The sequence below is a fragment of the Caretta caretta genome, chromosome 14 (genome assembly GCF_965140235.1).
Source record: "Caretta caretta isolate rCarCar2 chromosome 14, rCarCar1.hap1, whole genome shotgun sequence".
Taxonomy (NCBI): domain Eukaryota; kingdom Metazoa; phylum Chordata; order Testudines; family Cheloniidae; genus Caretta; species Caretta caretta.
In genome coordinates this window covers 7,864,689-7,888,722 of record NC_134219.1, presented here as the reverse complement: position 1 = coordinate 7,888,722, position 24,034 = coordinate 7,864,689, and the positions used below count along the sequence as shown (strand labels likewise).

General features: G+C 47.5%; 1 protein-coding gene across 2 annotated transcripts in view; it reads right to left on the bottom strand.

Annotated features, from left to right (window-relative positions):
• The window catches only part of CACNG5 (calcium voltage-gated channel auxiliary subunit gamma 5), a 29,370-nt gene extending 11,809 nt beyond the window's left edge, over positions 1–17,561 (bottom strand). Inside the window, exon 1 of one of the 2 annotated variants that reach the window (XM_048818240.2) lies at positions 17,384–17,561. The gene's annotated coding sequence lies outside the window, so the exon portion shown is untranslated. Of the gene's footprint in view, positions 1–15,660; positions 15,680–17,383 lie in introns of those variants that run through there. The other variant, XM_075119211.1, reaches the window with a different exon arrangement.
• Between the last annotated feature and the right edge of the window lie 6,473 nt (positions 17,562–24,034).

Below are 24,034 nucleotides of genomic sequence, written 5' to 3'. Positions count from 1 at the left end.
ATTTTGCCTCTTTGAGAATATTTCCCCGTCCCCTAAGGAACTGTTGTGATCAGAAAAGTGACTGTGCAAATATGGCACCTTCCTGTTCGACAGTTCTACTCCCTGGGTCCACATTGAGTCATATTTTCTGACTACAGCGTCTAAAAGAAAAGAGTTTACTGTTTTACACTCCTGTTAATACTTCTCAGCCAAAACAACGATGGGAGCTGGATTCTATTCCTGGTTCATGTATCATCAACAGGACTGTCAACAAAGGGCCTGACAATACAGTGAGTTAGCACCTGGCAAGCTGGGGTGTAAATCTGCATTGCTGTAGCATGCCGCACACTAACTGTCCATGTAGAGCCTACCTCTGCGCTCCGCCCTATTGCCGTTCGAAACGGCAGCGCGCACAGCACACGAGGGAACTTTCAGCGTACAGCAGCACGGTCCACAAGGACCGTTCGTGCACAGCATGCGACAGCCGTGTGGATTTACACCCAGCTGGCCGAGCGCTCACTCGCCATATCGACGTGTCCCGAGAAGCGATGAGCACCTTAAAGTCCCTGGAGGCTAATCAGAAGTGAGTTTTTAACGTAGTGCAGGGAATTACAAAATTGTTCTTTCTAATCCCTTGTCCAGGACCAGTGCTTGGGAAAATATACTGGTCTGGCAGAATTCATACTGGTTTACTGGTGCATTTCTAGCACTGACTTGAGAGGTCAGACTTCAAAAGCATGCCATTCTGATTGCTGCTAATCTTTCATCTCCCTCACTTCAATTCTCATGTGGTTTTAACAGCTGATCTCTGAGGACTTGTGTAAGACACTGTGAGGGAGAGAATGGACCTCAACCAGAGCCATCTGTCTCCCCAGCGCCTCCCTGGACCCAGGACTGAGCAAGGGAGTCCCCCCCCCACACACACACACACACGCTCTGGGAGCACTAGAGAAGCCACCCAGACACTCCAGCCCTCAGGGGCAGAAGCTGCAGGAGCCCTTTGCCCCCTTGGAGAACTTTCTTCAGTTCTGACTGGACTCTCTGCCCTGTGCTGATCAGCTGTTTGCCCCAACCCTCCCCTTCTACCTCACCCACAGGCTCATCACCTCAGCATCACCCCTCTTACCCTCCCTTCCCTTTAGCCCAGCTCCTCCCAAACGCACTAAAGAAAAAAAGATAGATAGATTGAGGCAGTAACAGGACATTTGCCACCTTCACATTGTTCGCTCTGCCCCTTCCCCCACCATGTGCCCATCTTTCTGTTTAAGCTCTTTGGGTCAGGGACAGGTTGGTTTTTTTGTTCTGTCTTAGGTACAGCTCCTAGTACAATGGGCTCTGAGGTGCTACAGTAATACAATACTAATATTGCTGTTATGCCTTGTGAATCAGCAGGGGCTTGGAAGAGGGAGATTCTTCAAAGGTACAAATGGGAGATAGGTTTGACTGTCAGTAGGAATTGGGCAGTTGTCCTTTCTGCCTTTGAAAATCTCACTCTAAATGAATCCATTGTGCCACTGAAAAAAGGAGATTGTCGGCTTTCCAATGAAATCACGTGAAGAATTAATTTTTAACACTGGTGATTTGCGAGATCCCAGTCCTTAGAACTGTCCCTGCTTCTTCAGTCTCACTACACTCTTTTGGTACCAGTCCAGAGAAGAATACAGAAAGTCTGGAATGTAATCTGCAGTCCGAATGCTTTCCCTCCTGGTTTATACATATAACATTTGAATGATAATTGTGCATGTACCTCTCCATGACAGACCCCTTCAGAAACCTTTGAAACTAACACTGGTGTCATTACAAATGCCATTCATCCAAGCTCACGAGTGACTTACTTGAAATTCTCACCCATTTCTCCAAGATCTCAGATATAAAATATTCTGGACCTGATCTCTGAACCCAGTTCTCCGTGGCAGCAGGGGAGAGACCAGAGCAAGAGCAACCACCATTGTCTATGATTTATTTTTCACAACCCAGTTACAATCTGTATTTCAGCTGGCTGATCAACACTGACCATGGCAATAGATCCAAGCTTTAAAGCCCTCAAGTGCCAATGGCAAATGACCCTCCTTTCAACCTCAGGTCTCGGTTGAAAGTGAAATCAAGCGAAGTTGGCAGCTATTAGTGCCGAAGCCTCTTGCTAGAATGCAGTCTCCAATTTACTGCTGTTTGCGGCAAAGTGAAGCACTGAGAAAGTGATCTCCGCTGACAAGAGAAAATGTTTCATTTATGGACACACACTGGGATGCAGCAGGACAAATGTGGTGGCCTGGCTGTGTAATTTCAAAAGCATAGTGCAAGGGCAAAGCAGGGAAAGCAGAACAGAATCAAGGCTATAAGGTAAATGCATGTACACGCACACACAGCGCGTTAGATTTAGGAGAGGAACTAAAGCAAAAGCAGAGATTAAGGAGAAAATAAAGAGGAACGAACAGAACACAGTGAAAAGAGGAAGGTGAAACCCCTGAGTGAGCTTTCAAATGCACGAAGAACAGTAAGGAAGTAGGTAGCAGCCAGCAAGTTCAGAAAGAGAGCAAGGATGGGTAAGGAAGCAACTGACTTGAAAGACCAACTCCCCACTAAGCTGTAGCAAAGCTTTTTCACTGGACTAAAAATAAAGCACTTCAAGAAGCAAAATGTATAGGTAGGGGCATTGCCAGCAGATCGAGGGACGTGACCATTCCCCTCTATTCGACATTGGTGAGGCCTCATCTGGAGTACTGTGTCCAGTTTTGGGCCCCACACTACAAGAAGGATGTGGAAAAATTGGAAAGAGTCCAGCGGAGGGCAACAAAAATAGTTAGGGGACTGGAACACATGAGTTATCAGGAGAGGCTGAGGGAACTGGGGATGTTTAGTCTACAGAAGAGAAGAATGAGGGGGGATTTGATAGCTGCTTTCAACTACCTGAAAGGGGGTTCCAAAGAGGATGGATCTAGACTGTTCTCAGTGGTAGCTGATGACAGAGCAAGGAGTAATGGTCTCAAGTTGCAGTGGGGGAGGTTTAGGTTGGATATTAGGAAAATCTTTTTCACTAGGAAGGTGGTGAAACACTGGAATGTGTTACCTGGGAGGTGGTGGAATCTCCTTCCTTAGATATTTTTAAGGTCAGGCTTGACAAAGCCCTGGCTGGGATGATTTAGTTGGGGATTGGTCCTGCTTTGAGCAGGGGGTTGGACTAGATGACCTCCTGAGGTCCCTTCCAACCCTGATATTCTATGATTCTATGGTCTCCTCCTCAGGACACGATGTAGCCCATACAAGAGGTCAAGGATAAACAGGTCAAGGGAGAACGGATCTTTCCAAACTTAACTTTGCAAAGTTGCAGAGAGTCTGAGTAATTAGGACTGGGCCTCCAAACTCGATGGAAGCACTGTCTCAGTTTGTCCCACTGCTTTAAGACAATTAGCAAGGATACCACTGGACACAGCACAATGCCAGACAGACTCATGGTCAGGCAAATCCTCACCTTCTCAATGCAGACCCAGACAGGATGGTGCTACAAGGGAGCAGGCACAGCCATGGATTGCCTTGTATCACGTCTTACTCCAGATCTTAGCTTACAGCCAAGTGGAAAGCACAAAGGTCAACTGACCTACATGAAGATACTCTGAGCCCACTCCCCACTAAGAGAAGGGAGGTTTCATCCTTGTAGGCAGCAGAACAGTCCAGGAGCCTCATCCTCCTGGAGACCTTGCATGCAGCTACCCAGACAGTTCTAGTCTCTGTTGGGCTGGGTTTTCAAGAGATCTCAGCTCCAGTTAGACACCCAAATAAGAGCTGGGTTTTCAAAGGTACGCAGCACCCAGAAACTCTCATTGTGACACCCAGAACCCCGAGTGCTTTTAAAGATCTGGCTCAGCGTGTCCTACCAAGATGGCTTTTCAGTTCTTTGGTCCTGTCCCAGCAAATAAAATAGACTCTTAAGCAGGGAGCCAATTTCTTGCCTGTTATCAGGGAGATTTTCAAAGGCACAGATGGGAGTTAGGGGCCCAGCTCCCATTGACATCCAGTGGGTGCAAGCACTTTACTGCCCTTTGTACCTTTGAAAATCTCCCCCTGCTTCTCTCCAGTGCTTCAAGCAGTGCTGACTGGTGGAAAAAGCCATGCTTGCCCATCACTCTGAACCAGCAATGTGACAAGACTGTATATGTCTGCATCAGTCTACAAACTCCATTCTGGTGGATGAACGTCCCGTTTTGATTGACAAACTGCTGTGCCTTCACTTTGACAACTTATAGGTGCAGAACCAAAGCTCAGGAAGAGTAAGCAACATTCCCAAGGTCACACAGGGCGTCTCTGGCAGAGGCAGGCACTGAACCCAGGTTTTCCGATTCCTAGTCCAGCACCCTAACCAGAAGGCTGTTTTACCTCTTCAGCTTCTGCAGTGAAGTGACTACAAGGCCCAACCTCATTCACAACACACCATACAATGGCTATGACTGGCTTCCAATGGTCCTAGCAATTTCTAAATAATGTGTGTGTGTGTGTGACAGGACAATAGCTTGCATAGACGCCATTTTAGGTCATGGGCATGTATTCAAGACCTCATTTACACATTAGTTGCTAGATCAAAACATAACCCTGGAAAACTCATATTTAACATACCCTGCCTACTCTCAGCAAGCAGAACCACCACATTTTGAAGGTCAGCAAAACTCAGGGTCCAGGGGATCAACCATGGTGGCAAGTTTCACAGCCTAGGACCCTCCACAAGAAATGCCTTTGTGTCTGGCTCGCAAGAGTTCAAATTTGCAGGAGCAGCCAGCAGAAGAGCAGCTATTGGGAAAAGTAGCCTCTTGGGTAAGGAGGTCCCAGACCATATGAGGCTTCATAGTCTCAGTTGTCTATGTCAAAATGATTAAAATGAGAAACATAAAGGGCTGAGAAAAACAGAGAAACTGAAAGGGAGGCGGAGGCTGTCTGTCCATGTTACAGTGAGACTCTGACCCAGTGGTTTCATAGAAAAGATTTGAACAAATTGATTCTTCAAAAGAAAAGCGGGATCTAAAGTTCTCCCTGATCTCTGAAATACTTCCTATTAATGCAAAGTTTAGTTACATAAACTCTTAATTATTAAGAACAGATGTCACCTTTCTTTTGGTAGTCCTTTCACGCCACGCAGTCAGCGCCCAGGCATACAAAAGCCTGTATACAATATTCATCTACCTGTGTACTACTTTGTAAATTCCCGAGTAACGGCACCATTAAAAAATCCAGACACTAATACTCTCAGCTCTGGATGCAAGATTTACAAAGGAGGAATATTCATCACCGTAGAAGTCTGCAGATAAACCTGAACGGAGAAGAATCAATTGTGAATTTCACTCTAGGCTGCAGAATTCTCATTGCTCTGTGTTACTGATTATGGTACGTGTCCACTGACCTCTGTTCATGGTACTATATCATACTGGCAGCTCTTTCCCCTTTATATTCTAAATGCTCACAGTCTAGTAATCCAAACAAACTAGCAATCCTATTTTGCCTTCAGCGTTTTGTGTTAACCCACACTTGCATGTGTCTGCCTCAAATGGAGGCTTTAAAGAATTTTAATACAGAGACACTGAAAGCAGTACACTCTAGCTGAATGTACAGTAGTTCAGTGAAAGGTGGGAAGGAGCGGATGGTTTAGAAGACTGGTAACTGGACACGCCACCTTCACATCAAGGCCAGTTCTGATTTAACCTCAGAGTGAATGAAATTACCGTAACTGGACTGACTTTTTATTTGCTTTCAGGTGCAATTTAAGATGTTGCTGACCTACAGAGCACAGAATGGTTTGAGCCCTGGCTAAGTGAGAGATCCCATTTCCTTATGCACCAGATAAAGTCAATTATGGTGCCTATGGTACTTATAAAAAGAAAAGGAGTACTTGTGGCACCTTAGAGACTAACCAATTTATTTGAGCATAAGCTTTCGTGAGCTACAGCTCACTTCATCGGATGCATACTGTGAAAGTGTAGAAGATCTTTTTATATACACACAAAGCATGAAAAAATACCTCCTCCCACTCCACTCTCCTGCTAGTAATAGCTTATCTAAAGTGATCACTCTCCTTACAATGTGTATGATAATCAAGTTGGGCCATTTCCAGCACAAATCCAGGTTTTCTCACCCCCCCACCCACACACAAACCCACTCTCCTGCTGGTAATAGCTTATCTAAAGTGACTACTCTCCTTACAATATGAATTCAGTGGAAACAGGTCAAGCCCTGATATGTTACACACCCTTCAGAGTTAAATCCTTCTCCCATGGAAGTCCGTTCCAAAACTCGCATTGCCTTAAATGAAAACAGAAGATACGGCCTTTGTGATAATGTGGAATTGCTATATATTAATCTATGGCTATTGATGGCAATAATTTTATGATGTGTCCTGATCAGTGAGGTAAAGTTAATGTATAACTATGGTGGGTTATTAGAATTGTCTGTAGGACTGTGCTGACCTAACTTAATGGGGACGGGGTGGGGGGAAAGCAAACAAGAAGACCACAGGGTGGGTCTAGATAAGACTATCCAAGCACACGCCTGAAAGACGACGAGGCAAGCTGTTAGTTTCAAGTATCCTGTCTCTGACAAAGTTGTAAACCTTGTTTTGCCAGATCAAAGGAATAACAAACAGTTAAAATTGTCTTGATTTCTGCAAAGGGGGACACTAACAATTATATTTTAAGGCGGAAAAAACTAACAGTAAAAAAATGGCAAAGGATAAGCAAGAATAGCAAGAATTGACTAGGACTGACTGCAAATGAGAATCAATAGCACAAGCATACACCAAAGGCCATCTTCTGTTTTCATTTAAGGCAATGCGAGTTTTGGAACAGACTTCCATGGGAGAAGGATTTAACTCTGAAGGGTGTGTAACATATCAGGGCTTGACCTGTTTCCACTGAATTCAATGGCAAAATTCCCATCATTTTGAGTTGTTTTCCTAGTGAAATAATACTGTTAATACAAGAAAAGAGATACCAACATCCCAGAAAGATGAAGGCAATAAAAATCTCATGAGACTAAATCAACATAAATGGAAGCAGATTGCCCTAATGGATAGCACACTGGACTAGGCACCAGGAGACCAGGGCTCTATTCCCAGCTCTGCCACTGACTTGCTGTGTAACCTTTGCTAAGTCACTTCACCTTTCTGTGCCTGTCCCCTCCTACCCTTTGACTTGTCTATTTACACTGTAAGCACTTTGGGGCAGGGACTGTGTCTCACTCTGTGTCTATATAGCACCCATCTCAGAGGATGCATTTAAGACAAATGCTTGCCAGGCATTATTACTTTACTAGTGTCATCTGGAGGTTTAAGATGTGCAAATCATCATTCATGCCAGTGGAGATCGAAATCCATCCTCAGTCTCACAAATTTACTGACAAATTTAAGGCATTTCTTGTATTTAAAGAGAAAGATGAAATCTCCTCCTTTCATAACTTTTCCAGCAGGGTAGTAAAATGCATAGTGACAGATTAAAAACCTGGACATCTTTTCTGTATCCAGACATATAAGATAGTTTTAACGAAGTTTTAGTTTGAACTAGAAGTGAAAAAAAAAATCACACATGCTCGTACAGTGCCAACCATCTTAGCCCTGTATGAACCATGAATTAGACATTAAGCCACGAAATTTCTCTGTGCTACAAAGTTTTACCCACATAAGCTAAGAATAACTCCTTGTTAAAGGATATTAATTACAGAAGGCACAGAGAAAAGGACTCTCCATGCTCCAGGATTATTCTGATTTGTAGCAAATGCATTGGTAGGTAAGTAGAAGATTAGGCTCTTGACCAACATTTCCCCTTTCTGCCCTTTTCTTTGAGTGCTTGATGCAGCTAGGGAGCTACAGACAGAGCTACAGTGACATGACAGCTGGAGTTAAATTAAGCAGAAGTGGGGGTGGTGGGAACAACCCCAAGAGCCAAATTAGAAATTCCACCTCACTCCTCTCTCGAGTTCTTACATTCCAGGCAGCACACACAAGTAAAGACGCCTGTGTAGCAGGGGTTTTAAAACAGGACAGCTTATGATTAATAGACAGAGTTCTCCCCACACCATGGGGAGCTCCTGCTTGGGAACATTGATGTGGATTACATTTTGCAAAGTGGGCCTCCCTTTCCATGTGACAAGTGAAAGCAAGCAAGATGAGCCTGAAAAGAAATCCCCAGAGAACCATCTCCATCCATCTCTGAGCAGTGATCGCTGCAGACAATGCATTGTGTGTGTGCAGAGGGACTCAGAGACCTAGCCAGCCTGCCTTATTAAAGACAATTGCTACCACGGAGCAGCACCCTGCAGATGCTGCTGTTAGTAGTCAGCCCAACAGCAAATTACATCCCCTTTCGCCACTTAGAAACCAGCCTTGCCACAAACCCACTGAGCATGGAAACGGAATCCTAAATAAACCAGAGACTGACTTCGGTATACACACTTCAGACAAGCAGCTTAGCAACTCATGGGCATTAGCCATCTACACTAAAATCAACTTGCCAAGAACAACCTTTGTTTCCTTATGGCTTTTTCTAAAGCAGTTGGGTATGGGGCCACTCAGATTGCAATAGAATATAGCCCTAAAAACCCAGCCTTAACATTATCCTGATTATGACAGGAGTCTAGACTCATCATTTGGTGAGGATTCCTCCCTCTCGTTTTGCTTCATGTCCCCAATTAACTTTCCCTGGAACGCATCCTAATTGCCATCATCGGTTATCCAGTCTGAGTGCGATTTTGAAGCATAGACAGACAAATGTACCACGGCTCTTTTGATGTATTCAAACTCTGTGCTTCCTATGACTTCAGCAAGATTCATTACAACCTCCTGGGCTGAACTGCTAATGTCTCAGGAGACAATAGGAAAATCCTTGCAGAAATGCAGAGGAGTCTGTTGCCATTCCCAACACATCTACAATTCTATACCTTAAAACTTAACCTCCCACACCCACTTCCCCTCTTTGTGCTCCTCCCCCATTCTTTCTCTGTTTTACCTATTTATACAGTAAGCTCTTTGCAGCAGGGACCATCTATACCGTGCCTAGCACAATGGAGCCTCAATCTTGGTGCAGGTCTTTACCTGCGACCCTGATGCAAATAATGAATGATTAAAATCAGGGAGTGGACTTTGGAAATTTTCACATCCCCCAGAATACACAGCACCATCTGCAATGGAGGGACAGGGCCTTTGTCCACCCTTCCCTCCAGACCCAAAGGGACCTGCACAGGATAACAAGCCATGCCCCCCACCCTCCCTTGAATCTTCCACCTGGAGAACAGCAGCAGCATCCAAGAGGAGTTTGCAGGCAACAGCCAGCACTGGTTATAGAGGAGGGTGCAGGGTGTGAGTTAAGGCCTTCCAGCTCCCTGCATTGGCTGCAGAGGGACCCAACCAGGACACCAAGCCCCAGTATCCCTCCCTCCAGATGAGGAGCAGCAGAAGAGCCTCTGCAGCCTCCTGACAGCATCTTTCATTCAGCTCTGAAACTTGAACATAGAGCATCTTTTCCTTATTTGCTCGATTGCCACTGGTTGTTCCCTCTTCACCCTGCCCCCTATCCGTGCCCCCTTCAGCTTCCCAGCCTCACTCCCCTTCTACACAGTGCCTTCTATCCCCCTCTCTTTTCCCACACCCCTTCCCACCATCACCCTCCCTCGTGTCAGTCCCAACAAGTGCCACCCCAAAGCAAACAAAAACCAAAGAAACCCTAACGTTAAGTTTGCATAACAAAAATAAACCCATTTTTTAAAAAAAGCAAACCCTCGACGGCTAGCTCTAGCATGGCGTGTGCCGGTCACCACCCAGACCTTTGCTCTCTGTGCTTGGAAAACACCGAGCGCATTTTGAGTACAACCTGAATGTCAAGATTTCAGAAGAACCTGCCTGTTCAGGGTCATTGATCTTCAGGCAAATGGCTGTGGAGAGAGGAGGGGACCTAAGCTGATCAGAAACTGTGGGGCTGAGCTAGCACAAACAAATCATTCCAGCCCAGCGAGAAGCGAAGACAAATCTGTTCCCATCCTTCGGCCGGACGGTTGGCTCACAAGGGCTGACCTCATTCACACGCCCGGCAGACGCTTTGGCAAAAAGAGTGATGAGAACATTTGGCAAGCCTGACTTTTTCTTGCTCCTTTCCTGCAGCGCCTGGTATGAACATGCCTTCTTCGGGCATCACACCGAGAAATCCTGCTCCTACCCCTACTCTCCATTTTCCTTCCTCTGGCCAGTTAAATCCCACTTGTGCTGATGAATTTCCCACCTCCTCCTCTGGCCTGCTAAGTGCAAATCCTTGATGGAAGGGTACTTTCCCATCTTGTGCTTTTCATTCTGAATGCTCCTCCCAGATCCCAGCGCTACAGCTACTAGACAGCAGGACCCTCTGTACAAGCACTTCCATGCCATGCAGATGGATTGCAACGTGGTTCACTGCTAGCCAACTGGCATACACAGCATGCTCACCTCCCTTCCCCCTGCTTGCCAAAGACGTGAGAATCCTGACCCGAGGTCACACTTCTCTCCTCTACAGCAACATATTATTCCATCAGCTGAGTCACAATGCTAAACTCTCAGGAAATCAATGCCTAACTAGTTTCTGGTGAATCCACTATGTAAAACTTCAGGCCAACCCAATACAACAAGGACACAATTTGGCAAAAGTACTTGTGCCATCTCTGTAACTGCGGCAAAGCACTCATTAAAGAAGATGCTTTTCACACTGAGCTGAAGGCCATTTGGAGAAGAATGTTTAATATTGCACCATTCACTTTTACTATGGATGTCATCTCCCGCTCTTTCCTAACTAGCAGGTGTGCAGGGGAAAACTAAGATTGCAACATAATAATATTGGAACATCTGGTCACCCTAAACCTATGTCTTATTTGTGTGGGTTATGAAAAGATTCTTAGTATTTATTCTATTTCAGTCAATTCTGTGGCAAAAAGTATTACTATATAGGTGTGTAGATAGTAGTCTGTTGATACATTGCAAATTCTACGGTAGGTCAATAAGTTATTTCCCTTCTTTATCTTACATTCCAAAGTTGAAGCTGAAGCTGCAAGTTTCCTGGTATGGACTGTGCCAGATGGGGATTCATTCAGCTCAATGAATATATTCAACAGCTACAGTAAAGCTACAAGGAATTGGAGAAATAAACATATAAAAACTTGTCTGATTCCTGGCCATCAAGCAGAACAGCTGTGTATCAGGCGCTGGCAGATAAAGGGAAAGGCTCTTCAGGAACCTGCTCATTCTTATTCTGCATGTTTAACAATCCCAGAAAGCCCCCAGAGCCAAGCCTTGCTCATGCAAATATTCTCGCTCAAGTCAATGGAGAGATGTGCATGAGAAAGATGGGTGGGATTTCTTCCAGAGGGCATTTACACTGCTAAAGGAGCTCTAACTGGCTATGACCAGCCGTGGTGCCAACCCAGCCATGTCTACATTTAAAAGGATGCAGCACTGTAGCGCTTCAGTATAGACACTCACTCCAGCAAAGGGCCAGGTTCTCCCATCACTGTAGCTAATCCACCTCCCCGAGAGGCCACAGCAGTCTACAATGGGGGTTCAAGGTTGGCTTAGCTGGGTCTCTCAGGAGCGTGGATTTTTCACACCCCTGAGAGATGTAGATACGTCGATGTCACTTTCCAGTGCAGACCCGCCCCCAGTGCAGTGGCTCCTATCCCATGCCCCACTATCAGTATAAGGAGTGTGGCTGGAGGGAAGGGAATGCAACCAAGGCTCCCTTCTGACCAGCGGATCCTTCACTACCATATCAGCTCCTTGGTGGACTTGGCAGTGGATTATTGTTATTACTTATTATTTGTATTATTGTTGTTCCTAGGAGTCCCTGTCATGTATCAGGACCACATTGTGCTAGGCACTGCACAAACAGAACAAAAAAGACAGTTCCTGCCCCAAAGATGAAAGTAAGAGCAGTCATTAGTAAAAAGCAACTTTCTCATCCTCTTCCTCAACTACAGTCTGTACCCTTTGCCTGCTGTGTAGGTTATGGGCCTGGAAACTATTCCATTATTCTCCTCACCTAGTTAGAGCACAGTTGATGTAGAAAGTGATTGTAGTGGACTTGATTTCAACATAAGTCACGATGCAACAGCAGGAAGCAGCCCCACCCAAAAAACAACAGCACATATTTTGGTTTAATTTTAACAACTAATGTTCTTTGTGAATTCAAAAGGAAAACATGGAAACAAAGGGCACTTCATCAAAAGAGGGCGAATATGTTAATATTCCTTCAGCAGGGCTTTCTTCGGAGTGTCAGATAATTCGCTCCCACGGTTACCCCTTACAAAGACATATAGCGACTTTAAAAAAAATTGGCTTTTAACACACCTGCCAAAATTGGGGGTACTTAGTTTCCTCACTGTGCTTTTTGATGGAAAGAACTGCTAACCACCTCTCAGGAAGGCACGGTGCTGGGGGGAATGAATGGTTAGCATTAGTGAGGGCAGCATTGTGGCAAACCAGACAAGAGCTACATACAAAGCAAACAAGTTCCCCGTTGCTGCTCACTGGAGAATGGTTCAATTGTATTTAGGTTAGAAGAAGGGGGTCTCCGCTGGGTCTGAAAAACATGATGGCAAAAATGCTAAAAATGTCAACCTTAAGGGGTTGAGAGTTTTCAAAATGTTGAACTAGTCAGCAGTCCTCTGAATGCAAAATCCCCTCTCGCTAACTGACATGTTGGCTAAAATACCAGCTTTTATAGCTCACAATACTTCCAGCGAATTTAAATAACCACTGTTTACAGAAGAGAAGACAGATTCCATGTCTCAGTTCACTTGTTCATACGGCAACACATGGCCAAATATTTTTGTTTATACTTCATTTAACAAGCAGGTCAGGTGTCACTTGGATTCACATGATCTTCTCCTGCTGCATGTTGTCTAGAACCTCTCATTTTCCCGGGTACCATAGGGTTTATATCCCACGGCACCTCACTTTTTCATATCAAGACTTCTTTATTGCTGTGACTCAGTGTTAGCTCTGAGACAAGACAGAGGAGTTATTCTCTTTTTTTGGACCAACTTCTGTTGGTGGAAGGTACAAGCTTTGAGGGTTAGCATTGCTGGTTCTACAGCGATTCAATGAATCTGAAAGTTTTATTTTTCTCCCCAGTGGGCAAAGCCTCAGGAAAACAACCCAATACACACATACCCTTCCCATACAGACTTGAGAAGCATGGGCTGACTTTGGTGGAGTGATAGAACTGAGATTCTAAAGTCAAGGGGCCAAATCCCCAGCTGGCATAGATTGTTGAGGCTCCGTTGACTGCAGTGGAGCTCAACAATTTACCTAAGTTGAGAATCTGGCGCAAAAGCTCTTAGTCAAGGAAACTCAGTATAAATGGCAAATTGTTTTGTTAGCAGAGTTGACCAATCACTTGACCAACTCCTATTTTCTTTTAATGACTTTACAAGCTTAACAAGTTGAAGCCAATAAGACTGGGATATAGAAAACGAAAGTGCAAATAAATGTCCTTACTTACAGAGAAAGGATGAGAAAAAACAAAAGCAGAGAGCTAATAAACTCATTAATAGATTTAAAATTTAGTGGGGGAGTTTATTAGCCGGCACATTCCAATAACTGAGCCACCAACACAAATTGAACAAGTGAGGGAAGAGTTGTATAGTCCCAGGGATTTAACACTTCACTTGTCCTGCAGGAAGGAGCACAGTTCTTTTTAAACAGAAACTCAGTGTTAGTCAATGGTATTCATCCTGCAGGATCAATGGAATTCTACAGCTACAGGAGTTAAAGCTCCTAACCAGTCTAAATCACAAACGATCTCTTTTGGGATCAATCCTACAGCCAAATTTTCACTGAAGACTGTAAGTGTTTAGTGTGATAAAAGACAGCACAATCCAGGCACTGGATGCATCCGATGAAGTGGTCTGTAGCTCACGAAAGCTTATGCTCAGATAAATTGGTTAGTCTCTAAGGTGCCACAAGTCCTCCTTTTCTTTTTGCGAATACAGACTAACACGGCTGTTACTCTGAAACCTGCCAAGAAGTAGTAATTACAGCTGTTTGGAAAAAACAAAACATAAAAACATGTACAGCTTCTGAGGCCGCTCTCTCTTATTTCATCACAAATCACCTCTTCATTAACTAGAGCCCAGCATCTCATTTTGTTAAGAATTAAAAAGGACAACTCTGAGGCTTGGGAGGCACTTCAGTATTCTGGCCCTGTCCAGACTAGGTTAAAAGGGATGTTGTTAGAATACATTAGCACATTCTGACATATTTGACAATTCAGTGTAGATAAGACCCCACACTGCTTGTTACTCATGTTAAACTGGTTGAGATTAAAAGTGGGGGAGAGCCTAACCTTTAACTTAATCAGTTTAGCATGTGTTAAAGTCTACACAGCCCTGCTGGCACAGGACTTCTCAAACATGGCCTTGTCCACACACACACACGTCGTACCACTTTAACTATAATGGCATAGCTAAAGTGGTACAACCCCATAGTGCAGATGCAATTATATCAGTACAAAAGTGCGGATACGGGTGATTATTCCTCATATCAGAAGGGGAATAAATTATACCCATGTAAAGCATTTTTATACACATTGTCCACATGAGGGTATAAGTTAAAAAAAAAAAATCACACAGTTATACGAATACAAACACTGTGCATAGACCAGTTAGGACAAGCTACACCTCCTGTCTTTATACTTTAGGCCTGCTGAAAAGTAACAGCTAATGAGATAAGACTTCCATAGCCTTTATCCAATCATCACACCCCTTTCTCTCAGCATCACAGAGAATTCCCTCAAAATGAATTAATTCTCGAGATCATTTTTTCACCAAAACTAGTAGGAAAGAAACAATTAGATCATGTAAGTGTTTGACTCTCATGGGCAGGTATAGGAGGCCCTAGGCTCGCCTAAGATCAGCTTTGATATGCAGACCAACACTGCACCTCCTAGAGAGCCCAAGAAATTATTTTAGATGAATGTCTTTAAGCTTTCTGGCTTTTACACCTGTAATAGAGCTGGACTCACCCAGCGGTGCCTCCCGCTGGCTGTCCTTGGGAATTAGCTCATCTGCCTCTGGAGCGCCCTCTGCTGTCTGGTGATCTCCCTTACCGCCGGCCCCAGTCCCTCCCAGGACCTGGTGCCTCCTCCCACTGGCAGTAAATCCCAACAGTCCCTGAGGGTCTCCCCTCCCCGGGGAACCCCCACCCACTACTCCCACCTCGCCTCAGTCTTGGCTACTGCCAGTCATTGTTTAGCCCCACTCCCCGGGGCAGACTACAGTGTATCAGTCACTCATCACAGGCAAGGGGGTTTACACCTGCTGCCTCTGTCTACCCGTGGACTGCCCCCTTGCAACCCAGTACCTAATAGGCCCTAATCAGGCCTCACAGCCTGGGGGTTTCCAGGCCGGAGTTCCCCTTCTCCCCTGGCCTTTCCCCCTCAGCCCTGCTCCAATCTAGGTATTCCCTCAGGTCCCTGCAGTCAGGCCCTTCCCTCTCTGAACACAGAGAGAGACTCTGGCTAAGCTTCAGCCTAGCAGCCCCTTTATAGACCCAGCTGCGGCCATTTCCCCAATCAGCCTAGTTTTTCTTGCCCTCAGCCCTGGGTCTCTCCAAGGGCTGGCTTTTAAGCCCCACAGGGCAGGAGCAGGTAACCACCCCGCTACACATCAAATTAAGTAACATAAATCACATACCATTGTGATTGCCCCTCATTCATCTGACCTTCTTTGTTGCAGCCTGGCCCTATTTGATGCAGTATTTTGTAGCTGGGTGTTTTAAATATGAGCTCATGTCTGACAATGAGAAGAAATGGCAATGCATTTGGTAGTTACTAGACAATGGTTGGCCAACCAGTGGCGAACAGGGCAATTAGCCTCTCATCAGCATGAGTCGTTAATGTCTATCAAAGCCACAGAAGAAACCTGATCTCGAAGGAGTGTTTTCCTGTAGGGACCCTGTACGCTCTCGATTGTTCCAGCCGCCCGTGTTCTATAACGCTGCATTTGTTACCATCACACTGAAGCTGCCTGTTGTTGCAAGGTGCTGTTGCTGTTGTCTTGCCCACAGTGTTATATTTATACTGCTTCTTAACACCCTTCCTCCCCCATCGCTCTGTCCCTGATGCTGTGTCACATGCTAACACCTTCCCACCCATCAAACTGGCAGGGCTGGAATAGAGGGGGACAAAAGCGTTCCACCTGTTATAACACAGTGATTCATTCTAGACTGTTCTCAATGGTATCAGATGACAGAACGAGGAGTAATGGTCTCAAGCTGCAGTGGGGGAGGTTTAGATTGGATATTAGGAAAAACTTTTTCACTAAGAGGGTGGTGAAACACTGGAATGCGTTACCTAGGGAGGTGGTAGAATCTCCTTCCTTAGAGGTTTTTAAGGTCAGGCTTGACAAAGCCCTGGCTGGGATGATTTAACTGGGAATTGGTCCTGCTTCGAGCAGGGGGTTGGACTAGATGACCTTCTGGGGTCCCTTCCAACCCTTATATTCTATGATTCTATGATTCTCAGGTGGATTTGGTTTTCACAGTTAGCTGTGGTTCAGATGAAGTCTTATATCACATGGGGAGGAGAGGCAAAAAGGTGGCCTGCCATTACACCTCTGCATACTGGAGTAGTAGATACTGCAGGTTGTGCCTCAACTTCCTTCATTTGCCCCAGTTTTCCATCCCATCACAATCTGCATCTCTATCCCCCTCTCCCCCCAGCTGTCCACTCCCCCTGCCACACACACTTGTCCTGGCTCAGCTGCTCTGTGGGCACTGGGCAAAGGGCAGAGAAAGGGAAGTGGCTTTTGTGAGGCTTCCCCCAGTGCTCATGCTTGCCATCGGTCCGCTAAGAGTTTGCGCTTTCCCAGAAAGAGGAGGAGGAGGAAAAGAAAAAGCACATTGTACAGGCGGAGCAGAATCCGCTTTCAGCCTGGACTCTGCTCACACCACAGAGCAAAGAGACGCTGCCCGGGATCATCAAGCCAAGGGAAATATTTCAAACACCGAGCCCCAAAATAACTGAACCTCAAGGACGGACTCAAAGTTCCCTCTCCATTCGCGATAAAGTGCCATTCTCCGCACTGCTGAGATCAAGAGGGCGAGGTCCCTCCAAAGACCCCTGTGCAGATGAGCATAGGGGATGAGGGCAGTATTTTCTTCCCAGGGTAGACCAGGATGCTCTCCCTTAAAACCCCATGTGCTGATCTCCAAATACCATGAGGCAGAGGGACCCCGTGCTTTGGATTTTCTGCCTGGGCTGGTGTGTGCATTTCAAACACCCCTCTGCCTCCAGGCAGTGAAATCTGCGTGTGCATGGGCGTTTGCACAATGGCCCTTTCCCCATCCCCTGCACACACACACACACAGCCAACCACCCCACCCCCGGCTATTACGAGAACGAAAAGCGGGTCTTACCTTTGGACTGCAGCAGGCGACCCCCACGATTCCCTCGCCGCCGCCGCCGCCTTGTGATCCGAGCTCCGCGGAACTTAACAAGGCTCCCGGCCCCTTCCCGCTGCCCGGCTCCGCAGCAGGGGTGGCCGGGGCGCGCAGGCAGCCGCCGGCGAGGAGGCGGCGCTCAGACGCGGCAGCGCGGGGCCCGCGGACCGGCCCCTGGGCAAGCGGCGGCGCGTGTGAACGCTCCGCGGCTCCAGCGCCGGGTTTTATCCTCCTTCCCCGGGGGTGGGGGCGCCGCCGCTGCAGGGGAGGGAGAGACCCAGCGGGGCTTGGAAGGGAGGAGAGAGGAATCACAGGGTGGTCGGAGCGTGTACTTGCGGGGGGAGTCCCTGACCCCCACTGGTCATTCCCCCTCCCCCCCCCCACACTCCTCCTCCTCTTCCGGGGCTTCCCTCTGCTGGGGCCAGCCTCAGACAACGCACCCAGGTCAACTGGCTGCAGAAAAGTCGCCGAGGAGACATTTAGGGAGGGGGAGGCTGCATGAAGCCAGACAGCTGGCTGGTGAGCTGGGTGCTTGGTCTGGCCCTTCCCTCTGCTCCCCTGAACCCACAGCGGGGAGCAGGGGACCCAGATGGGCACCTTATCCCTTCTGCGGCTCCCAAGGGAATTAGGGGCCGAACTCCCGTGGGCTCCTTGGAAATCCCAGCCTGTACACGCTAGCTCCTTCCAGCCCGAAAGACTTTCCCACCTGTTCACACAGGGACCACTTCTTGCATCACAGATGCAGCCACTTCTGGGGCAGAACCCTGCAGCTGTTGAACCGCCCATGAACACTCTGCAGCAGTTGGTGGGAGGCGTTTGTTTAGGGCAGCAAGAGATTCTCCCTTTGTAACCTAGGTGAGTGTTTTTTTCCCCCCCTGCAAGTTTCAGAGCTGTTCAAGATATTTTGTAGAAGGCCAGATCTACACTTAAAAATTAGATCAATCGAGCTGCATCACTCCGGACTGTGAAGAAGTTTTCACTCTTTGTGATGCAGCTGGGCCAACCTAACCCCCTGTGTAGATGCAGCTAGACTGGTAGAAGAATTCTTTCATCAAGCTAGCTACTACCTCTCGGGGAGATGGATCAACTACACAGCAACACAAAAACCCCTTCCATGGATGTAGGAAGCATCTACACTACAGTAGCATAGATGCAGCACCGTGCTGGTGTAGTGTAGATATACTCTAAGGGTATGTCTACACTACGGAATAAGGTCGAATTTATAGAAGTCGGTTTTTTAGAAATCGGTTTTATATATTCGAGTGTGTGTCTCCCCACAGAAAATGCTCTAAGTGCATTAACTCGGCGGAGCGCTTCCACAATACCGAGGCTAGAGTCGACAGCCGGAGTGTTGCACTGTGGGCAGCTATCCCACAGTTCCCGCAGTCTCCGCTGCCCATTGGAATTCTGGGTTGAGATCCCAATGCCTGATGTGGCTAAAACAGTGTCGCGGGTGGTTCTGGGTACATATCGTCAGACCCCCATTCCCTCCCTCCCTCCCTCCGTGAAAGCAAGGGCAGACAATCGTTTTGTGCCTTTTTTCCTGAGTTACCTGTGCAGACGCCATACCACGGCAAGCATGGAGCCCACTCAGGTAACCATCACCGTATGTCTCCTGGGTGCTGGCAGACGTGGTACGGCATTGCTACACAGTAGCAGCAACCCATTGCCTTCTGGCATCAGACGGTACAATATGACTGGTAGCTGTCATCATCATGTCCGAGGTGCTCCTGGCCACGTCGGCTGGGAGCGCCTGGGCAGACATGGGCGCAGGGACTAAATTTGGAGTGACTTGACCAGGTCATTCTCTTTAGTCCTGCAGTCAGTCCTATTGAACCGTCTTATGGTGAGTGGGCAGGCGATACGGATTGCTAGCAGTCCTATTGCATCATCTTCTGCCGGGCACGCAAGAGATGAGGATGGCTAGCAGTCCTACTGCACCATCTTCTGCTGAGCAGCCATGAGATGTGGATGGCATGCAGTCCTTCTGCACCGTCTGCTGCCAGCCAAAGATGTAAAAGATAGATGGAGTGGATCAAAACAAGAAATAGACCAGATTTGTTTTGTACTCATTTGCCTCCTCCCCCGTCTAGGGGACTCATTCCTCTAGGTCACACTGCAGTCACTCACAGGGAAGGTGCAGCGAGGTAAATCTAGCCATGTATCAATCAGAGGCCAGGCTAACCTCTTTGTTCCAATAAGAACAATAACTTAGGTGCACCATTTCTTATTGGAACCGTCCGTGAAGTCCTGCCTGAAATACTCCTTGATGTAAAGCCACCCCCTTTGTTGATTTTAGCTCCCTGAAGCCAACCCTGTAAGCCATGTCGTCAGTCACCCCTCCCTCCGTCAGAGCAACGGCAGACAATCGTTCTGCGCCTTTTTTCTGTGCGGACGCCATACCAAGGCAAGCATGGAGGCCGCTCAGCTCACTTTGGCAATTAGGAGCACATTAAACACCACGCGCATTATCCAGCAGTATATGCAGCACCAGAGCCTGGCAGAGCGATACCGGGCGAGGAGGCGACATCAGTGCGGTCACGTGAGTGATCAGGACATGGACACAGATTTCTCTGAAAGCATGGGCCCTGCCAATGCATGCATCATGGTGCGAATGGGGCAGGTTCATGCTGTGGAACGCCGGTTCTGGGCTCGGGAAACAAGCACAGAGTGGTGGGACCGCATAGTGTTGCAGGTCTGGGACGATTCCCAGTGGCTGCGAAACTTTCGCATGCATAAGGGCACTTTCATGGAACTTTGTGACTTGTTTTCCCCTGCCCTGAAACGCATGAATACCAAGATGAGAGCAGCCCTCACAGTCGAGAAGCGTGTGGCGATAGCCCTGTGGAAGCTTGCAACGCCAGACAGCTACCGGTCAGTTGGGAATCAATTTGGAGTGGGCAAATCTACTGTTGGGGCTGCTGTGATGCAAGTAGCCCACACAATCTAAGATCTGCTGATATCAAGGGTAGTGACCCTGGGAAATGTGCAGGTCATAGTGGATGGCTTTGCTGCAATGGGATTCCCTAACTGTGGTGGGGCCATAGACGGAACCCATATCCCTATCTTGGCACCGGAGCACCAAGCCGCCGAGTACATAAACCGCAAGGGGTACTTTTCAATAGTGCTGCAAGCTCTGGTGGATCACAAGGGACGTTTCACCAACATCAACGTGGGATGGCCGGGAAAGGTACATGACACTCGCATCTTCAGGAACTCTGGTCTGTTTCAAAAGCTGCAGGAAGGGACTTTATTCCCAGACCAGAAAATAACTGTTGGGGATGTTGAAATGCCTATATGTATCCTTGGGGACCCAGCCTACCCCTTAATGTCATGGCTCATGAAGCCGTACACAGGCAGCCTGGACAGTAGTCAGGAACTGTTCAATTACAGGCTGAGCAAGTGCAGAATGGTGGTAGAATGTGCATTTGGACGTTTAAAGGTGCACTGGCGCAGTTTACTGACTCGCTTAGACCTCAGCGAAACCAATATTCCCACTGTTATTACTGCTTGCTGTGTGCTCCACAATATCTGTGAGAGTAAGGGGGAGACGTTTATGGCGGGGTGGGAGGTTGAGGCAAATCGCCTGGCTGCTGGTTACACGCAGCCAGACACCAGGGCGGTTAGAAGAGCATAGGAGGGCGCGGTACGCATCAGAGAAGCTTTGAAAACCAGTTTCATGACTGACCAGGCTACGGTGTGAAAGTTCTGTTTGTTTCTCCTTGATAAAACCCCCCGCCCCTTGGTTCACTCTACTTCCCTGTAAGCTAACCACCCTCCCCACCTCCCTTCGATCACCGCTTGCAGAGGCAATAAAGTTATTGTTGCTTCACATTCATGCATTCTTTATTCATTCATCACACAAATAGGGGGATGACTACCAAGGTAGCCCAGGAGGGGTGGTGGAGGAGGGAAGGAAAATGCCACACAGCACTTTAAAAGTTTACAACTTTAAAATTTATTGAATGCCAGCCTTCTTTTTTTTGGGCAATCCTCTGTGGTGGAGTGGCTGGTTGGCCGGAGGCCCCCCCACCGCGTTCTTGGGCGTCTGGGTGTGGAGACTATGGAACTTGGGGAGGAGGGCGGTTGGTTACAGAGGGGCTGCAGTGGCAGTCTGTGCTCCAGCTGCCTTTGCTGCAGCTCAGCCATACACTGGCGCATACTGGTTTGGTCCTCCAGCAGCCTCAGCATTGAATCCTGCCTCCTCTCATCACGCTGCCGCCACATTTGAGCTTCAGCCCTGTCTTCAGCCCGCCACTTACTCTCTTCAGCCCGCCACTTACTCTCTTCAGCCCACCACCTCTCCTCCCGGTCATTTTGTGCTTTCCTGCACTCTGACATTATTTGCCTCCACGCATTCGTCTGTGCTCTGTCAGTATGGGAGGACAGCATGAGCTTGGAGAACATTTCATCGCGAGTGCGTTTTTTTTTCTTTCTAATCTTCACTAGCCTCTGGGAAGGAGAAGATCCTGTGATCATTGAAACACATGCAGCTGGTGGAGAAAAAAAAAGGGACAGCGGTATTTAAAAAGACACATTTTATAAAACAGTGGCTACACTCTTTCAAGGTAAACCTTGCTGTTAACATTACATACATAGCACATGTGCTTTCATTACAAGGTCGCATTTTGCCTCCCCCCACCGCGTGGCTACCCCTCAACCCTCCCCCTCCCTGTGGCTAACAGCGGGGAACATTTCTGTTTAGCCACAGGCAAACAGCCCAGCAGGAATGGGCTCCTCTGAGTGTTCCCTGAAGAAAAGCACTCTATTTCAACCAGGTGACCATGAATTATATCTCACTCTCCTGAGGATAACATAGAGAGATAAAGAACGGATATTGTTTGAACGCCAGCAAACATACACTGCAATGCTTTGTTGTACAAAGATTCCCGAGTACGTGTTACTGGCCTGGAGTGGTAAAGTGTCCTACCATGAAGGACGCAATAAGGCTGCCCTCCCCAGAAACCTTTTGCAAAGGCTTTGGGAATATATCTAGGAGAGCTGCGAATGTCAGGGCAAAGTAATCATTTCACATGCTTGCTTTTAAACCATGTATAGTATTTTAAAAGGTACACTCACCGGAGGTCCCTTCTCCGCCTGCTGGGTCCAGGAGGCAGCCTTGGGTGGGTTCGGGGGGGTACTGGCTCCAGGTCCAGGGTGAGAAACAGTTCCTGGCTGTCGGGAAAACCGGTTTCTCCGCTTGCTTGCTGTGAGCTATCTACAACCTCATCATCATCTTCTTCGTCCCCAAAACCTGCTTCCGTATTGCCTCCATCTCCATTGAAGGAGTCAAACAACACGGCTGGGGTAGTGGTGGCTGAACCCCCTAAAATGGCATGCAGCTCATCATAGAAGCGGCATGTTTGGGGCTCTGACCCGGAGCGGCCGTTCACCTCTCTGGTTTTCTGGTAGGCTTGCCTCAGCTCCTTCAGTTTCACACGGCACTGCTTCGGGTCCCTGTTATGGCCTCTGTCCTTCATGCCCTGGGAGATTTTGACAAAGGTTTTGGCATTTCGAAAACTGGAACGGAGTTCTGATAGCACGGATTCCTCTCCCCATACAGCGATCAGATCCCGTACCTCCCATTCAGTCCATGCTGGAGCTCTTTTGCGATTCTGGGACTCCATCATGGTCACCTCTGCTGATGAGCTCTGCATGGTCACCTGCAGCTTGCCACGCTGGCCAAACTGGAAATGAGATTCAAAAGTTCGCAGTTCTTTTCCTGTCTACCTGGCCAGTGCATCTGAGTTGAGAGTGCTGTCCAGAGTGGTCAAAATGGAGCACTCTGGGATAGCTCCCGGAGGCCAATACCGTCGAATTGTGTCCACAGTACCCCAAATTCCAGCCGGCAAGGCCGATTTAAGCGCTAATCCACTTTCAGGGGTGGAGTAAGGAAATCGATTTTAAGAGCCCTTTAAGTCGAAATAAAGGGCTGCATCATGTGGACGGGTGCAGGTTTACATCGATTTAATGCTGCTAAATTCGACCTAAAGTCCTAGCGTAGACCAGGGCTAAGACACACGGAAAAGGGTGGGGTGAAACTAACCTCTGACTTGATGCAGCCAGCACAACAACACAGCACATCTTTCCTGGTAAAGCATCTTTCACCCCCAGCCTGCCCCCAACATGCATAACAGGGTTAAACATACACAGTTACAAATGCAAAAGAGAACCACCACAGATAACAGGGGGAGAGTGGAACAGAGAGGCATAGGGAAGGGAGGAAAGAAGCTTCCAGGGGAGATTTAAAATGAGATGGAGAATCACTCACAAGCTACTTCAGGGGCTGTAGAGGAGATGGTGCTTGCACTAAGATTGGTAAGAGTGCAAGGGCAGGGTGCAGAAGGGAGACAGAGAGAGAGAAGGGGACACATTCAGAGTAACTCCACTGGAAAACCACTGAGGCACAGAGTTGCTAAGTGACTCACCCAAAGTCACAGAGAGAGTCCATAGCCAAGCCAGGAATAGAATCCAGTCAACTGGGCCACATGCTTGGGATATGATGGTATCAGAGATTCTAAGGCAAAATTCCAATCTCTGAGCAAGCTGGATAAATTACAGTCATTGTGCAGCAGGTCCCTGCAGCCTAGCTACAGCAAATGTTACAAGTGTATGGATGAAGTCTCT